We start from the raw sequence: 6,215 nt of genomic DNA, 5'->3' as shown, positions 1-6,215 counted from the left end.
AACGGAGAGTACATGATGGGGTGTCAGGAACCAGAAGGGAATGGTGGAAGACAGGATGAATGCACATGGAGCACGGTAGGGTGAGCCAATAAGCAACGGGATTGATGACCGCCTCGTTAGGGAAGGGACCAATGAAGCGGTGATCCAACTTCTTAATCGGACGATCAACCCAGAGATGCTTCCTGGACAACCACAACCTGTCCCCCACAGCCAGCCGAGGCGTCGCCCAATGTGAACAATCCGCGAACCTTTTATAGTCCGCCTTGGCCCATTCCAATTGTTGGGAAATCAATTGATGCACAGAATGTAGTTCAGATAAAAAGTCTCGTGTTTCTGGAACTGGGGAATCCAAGATTGACAAGGGGAAAAACCTCGGATGGTAACCCACATTTGCGTAAAAAGGCGTCATGTGACTGGAGGTGTGCTGAGAATTGTTAAAGGCAAACTCCACCATGGGGAGATAGGTCACCCAATCATTCTGTCGATGGTTGACAAAACATCTGAGGTATTGGGCAAGGATGCCAATTACTTTCTCAGTCCCACCATCGGTCTCTGGATGGTGCGCCGATGCCAAACATACTTGCACCCGTAATGCAGTTATTAGGCTGTTCCAGAATTGAGCAGTAAACTGGACACCGCGATCCGAAACTACTCTGTCTGGTAGGCCATGCAAACAGAATACATGTTGCAGAAATAGTTGGGCAGTAATACGAGCCGATGGTAACTTCCGACAGGGGATAAAGTGGGCCATCTTGGTTAGCATATCAACCACCACAAGTATCGTCATATAACCCGACGAAGAGGGCAAATGTGTTAAAAAGTCCATGGAAATTGCCCCCCATGGTTGGTTCAGAGTCGGTAGTGGTTGAAGGAGACCAGGAGGTGCACCTGACGCGGCTTTCGCTTGCCGACACGGTACACAGGAGGCGACATAGGCGAAGAAATCATGCCAGACTCGAGGCCACCCAAAAGTCCTTGTGACCAGATAAAGGGTTTTAAAGAACCCAAAATGGCCCGCAGCTGGGTTGTCATGACATTGGGTCATGATGAGGGCTCTAAGTGTTCTGGTGGGCACGTACAATCAGCCCCGATGTTGTAGTAAACCCTCCTCCAGAGTCCATTGGGAGTCAGGTCCAATTTCCCCCGTTCTTTGCTGCGACCAATCGTTTAAGCACTGTGCCTCTCGTACCCGAGCCCTTAAATCCACTGGTTCCTGGATAACAGCCAAAGATTCCGGTGGCAGTACCGTACATGGAGGAAGGGGGTCCTCAGGACAAAGATACTCCAGTTTACGGGACAGAGCATCTGCTCTCCGATTTTGACCACTGGGAATGTAAGTGACCGAAAAGTTGAACCTAGCAAAGAACAACGACCACCAGATCTGTCGTTGGTTCAACTTCCTAGCAGTGGTCAAGTGCTCCAGATTATGATGATCCGTCCGAACCTCCACCTTATACTGAGCCCCCTCAAGGTGATGTCGCCAGGTCTCAAATGCAGCCTTGATTGCCAGCAACTCTTTTTCCCAGATTGTATAATTGCGCTCAGAAGTAATAAGTTTCCGTGAATAATATGTGCATGGAAAAAGAGGTGCGCCATCCACTGGGGCTTGTAACAACACCACCCCAATGGCCACATTGGATGCATCTGTCTCTACCACAAACGGACGATGGGGATCAGGATGCCTCAAGATCGGTTCTGCAATGAAGGCTTTCTTGATGGCCTCAAAGGCCTGTTGCTGCGGGGCCCTCCACTGGAGCAGAACCTTCTTGCGAAGGAGCTGGGTGATGGGATCCGTCAGCTTGGCAAAACCCGGGATGAATGATCTGTAATAATGAGCGAACCCCAAGAGACGTTGCATGGCTTTCACTTGATGAGGGGGTTCCCAACTACACAAAGCCTCTACTTTCTGTGGGTCCATGGCAATGCCTTCGGGAGAGATGATATGCCCCAAGAACTCTATGGAAGTCTGGAAAAAGAGGCATTTCTCCAGTTTCGCATAGAGTTTATGCTCCCGAAGACGTTGTAATACCTGGAGGACTTGACGAAGGTGGCTTTCCCTGGAATTGGAATAGATTAAAATGTCGTTCAGGTACACCACCACGAACTGATCGAGCATGTTCTGTAATATATCGTTCATCAAATGCTGGAAGACCACAGGGGCATTGGTTAACCCAAATGGCATCATGGTATATTCAAAGTGGCCATATTGAGTACCAAACGCCGTCTTCCATTCGTCTCCTTTGCGCATATGCACCAGGTTGTAGGCCCCACAAAGATTGAGCTTGGTGAAAATAGTGGCCTCCCTCAACTGCTCCATCAGCTCTGGAATGAGCGGCAAAGGATAACTATTCTTCACCGTAATGGCATTCAACCTGCAGTAGTCACAACACAAATGTAAATCTCCCGTCTTCTTTTTTACAAAAAGGACGGGAGCGGAAAGAGTAGAGGACGACCGCCAGATAACCCCACCAGCCAAGTTCTTTTCCAAAAACTCACAAAGAGCAGCCAATTCGGGCTCAGACATAGAATACAGACGGCCCTTGGGTAGCGGAGCATTGGGCAGTAGGTCCACAGGACAGTCATAGGGTCGATGCGGGGGTAACTGATCCGCCTCCTTCTCGCTAAAAACATCTGAAAAGTCAGATAGTTCAGGAGGTTCAGAGACGGCGGGGGCAGCGATGTCTTGACCAGCAAGGGTGGCTTCAGCCCCAAATCAGGTAGATCGGGGCCCTCCAGTGGCGAGCACAAACCCAAACTGCGGATGGTCGTGGATTCGGTCTATCACCGAGGAAGACTAACTGGAAGTCCTGTCTGTGATAGCTTGAGGCAGCTCTGCTGGTCTCCTCTGTATTTGAACAGGCCCGGCTGCCCTTTATATTCCTTTATATATGTTATTTCACTAAAATATGTACAATATGTATTTCTTACTCCAAATATTTTTCCCTTTTACATTTTATAATGCATATTTTACATTTTATTATCCTACTGTAATATTTCATATTTATTTATCTTTATATCTACTATTTAACCAATTTCATTCCAAATGAAATAGTATTCAGTTTCTTCTCTATCTTTTATTTCCATTGTCAGTCTATCCATCTCGGCACACTCTAATACTTCCTTTATTACACTTTTCTCAGACAGTATAGTGCCATTTCTCCAATTTTGCTCAGAAATGATTCTGGCTGTTGTTATTAAGTGTAGCATTAGATATTGTGGTTTTTTTGTCATATTTTCCTGTTATTATGCCTAGTAAGAATATCAATGGTTTTAGCTCTACTTGTTGTTTGGTTATTTCCTCTATCCACTTTCTTATCCTTATCCAATTTTTTTTTTACTACTGGGCATGTTCACCAAATATGATAATATGTTCCTTGAGTCTGTTTACATTTCCAGCATTCTGGTGATCTATTTGAAAACATTTTTGCTAGTCTCACTTGGGGTAGATGCCATCTGTAAAACATTTTATATATATTTTCTCTGTACACTGCTGACATTGTTAATTTGTAATCCCCCCCCACAATTTTTCCCAATTTTCTAGTTCTATTAGAGTAGCTGAATTTTTTTTGCCTTTCCTTTCCTTTACTGTCTCTTCTTCCATTTTGAATCTCAATAAATAGTTGTATACTTTTTAAATCAATTTTTCCTCTGGTCCCTGCAATATCTTGTCTAATTCTAGTGGCTCCCTATAAAACCCAGGGAATGGGGTTTCAGTGGACCATGGTGATTATGGATCTCAGGGAAGAAGATTCTCTACATTTCCTCTTAAAATGTCCTCCTTTCCTGCATTGAAAACAATGCTGGCAGTTCTTTTTCTGGCATCCCTCGTCCCTGCATTGAAGTCACCTTTATCACTAATCCTAGATCTGATAGTCAGAGTACTTCTGATCATTTTGTAGGGCTGCAAATATTTTCAGATCTTCCCCTTTTCCATTCTCCTTCTGCTTTCGTTTTCCTTCTCCTGGATGTCACCCAGATATATGAATACTCCTTTATATAAATGCTGATGCAAGACCTCCTTAATTAATTGCATACACACCTCCCGAGCTCCTTGCAGACCAAACTGCATTAGTCTAAATTGCTACATTCCTAGGGTAGTGATGGTGAACCTTTTGGGCTCCGGGTGCCCAAAGTGTGCATGCAGGCATGTGCATGCATACTCAAAATGCAAGACACTCCCCACATATGCACAGCCCCCATGCATGCGTATATACCCCATGCATGCACCGCATGCATGTGCATATACCCCTCGCATGCACACCTGTCCCCTGCGCATGCAGCCCACACCCCATGCATGCATGGCAGATAGCGAAAGGCCTGCTGGCCAGTGGGAGGCGCACGCACATGTATGGTGGAGCTGAGCTGGGGCAGTGGTGCATGTGCCCGCAGAGACGGCTCTGCGTGCTACTTGTGGCACACATGCCATAGGTTCACCACCATGGGTCTGTACTATGTTATCATTTATTGGTAGTCTTCATCCTCTAAAGCAGTACTCAGCAAAGTGATTGTCACACTCCCATCCCATGCAACACCTAGCCATCATATCTTTCCAGATGGTGCAAAGGATTGCCAACTTTAGACAAAATGTAGCCAGCAGAAACTCCGATCTGGACAGTGCTGCTAAAGGACATTAATGGTGCTTGGTTAGGGTTTGTTTGATGCAGCACTGCTGTGATGACGTCATTCAGTGTGGGGAGCCATGATAATGCAAACTCCGGAGCTGGATAGAATGCTGGAGTTGAATAGACAGGGCTCGGACTGCCAGGCAACTAATGGCATGGGACACTCACACTGGTGGAGGGGTGGTGACAAGTATTCCAGGTCATGGGTGATGTTGCATAGGGATAACGGTGATGGGTTGTTAATAATATAGTACTAAATTTGTACTACAAGGGGTTTAATGACAGCTACGGATGTTGGCTTGTTGGGAGAGCTCTGGATATTGAAGGAGGGTAATTATGCATATGGGATAAATACAACTCTGAACTGGTGAAGGCTCAGAGCTGACTCTGAAAGTGTATCTTCGTTGTTTCTTGTTGTCACTGACTGCAAAAGAATAAATACCATTTTGCCAGCTTGATGAAAGTCACCTCCTACCCTATCTCCGTTTTCATTTGTTGGTTATGAGAAGATGGCTGAAGGGACTGATATAGTGGCAAGACTGTTGGATCCAGTGGAGGAGGGGGTTAAGGTTGGTCCAGACGATGATAGAATAGGTGAGATCAGCACAAACCAACCAGGTGATGATGTCCAATCATTGGTGGGATCCAAAGTTTCGAAGGTAGGACGTGAAGAAGCTGTGGTGGATTCACAATTGGTTGTGAGACTAAAGGTCTGGAAAGGGAGAAGGACTGAACTTGAGTTGCATGATGAAGTAGTCATGAAGGTTACAAAAAAGAAGCCTACTACATTTTTACAGTTGCCTTCTGCACAGTTTGATAAATGAAGGGAATGCTGGATAACTGAAGACGATGAATAGAGTACCTCCACTGCTAGTTTGGGAGCTTGTACTTTGGAGTTGCTATGCTTGAAGTATGGGGAGTTGAGCATACAAGAACCAACAACTAGAAATACTTGGGAAAGCCGTTAGGGTTGTTGCAGACTGTATATGAACCTTGTCATCTATGGCAGGATATTGGATTTTATTGTGAAACTCCCAAACAGTAAAGGGTACACAGTAATTTGGACTATAATAGACCTATTTTAGACACAGGCCCATTTTGTTTCATGTTCAGGATTGCCTTTGGCCCCAAAATTAGCAGGTTTATTTGTTCGACATATTTATCGACTGCATGGTATACTGTGGCGCATAATATCAGATAGAGGGGTTCAATTTACCATATGGTTTCGGCGGGCATTTGTCCACCTTTTGGGGATGTCTCAGGGCCTTAGTTCAGCTTATCACCCCAGCACTAATGGGGCTGCTAAAAGAACCAATGCAATGATTGAACTATATTTAAAGCCTTATATTTTATATCAACAACAAAATTGGGCTGATTTACTGCCGTTTGCAGAAGTAGCCTATAATAACGCAGTACATGAAAGTTCAGGCTACAGCCCATTCCAAGTAGTCAATGGCATTGAATTTGTTCCTATCCCCGAGTTACAATGTGGAATGGACGAACCTGTTGGTTTGAAAACATGGACTCGCACAGTACAAGAATGTTGGACAAACATGGAGAAAGCTTTGGAAAAGATGTCACAAGAATAAAAAA

This window comes from Pseudonaja textilis, chromosome 2 (genome assembly GCF_049901715.1).
Source record: "Pseudonaja textilis isolate UNSWEBS1 chromosome 2, rPseTex1.2, whole genome shotgun sequence".
NCBI classification, from domain to species: domain Eukaryota; kingdom Metazoa; phylum Chordata; class Lepidosauria; order Squamata; family Elapidae; genus Pseudonaja; species Pseudonaja textilis.
Note: the sequence above shows the minus strand (reverse complement) of the source record.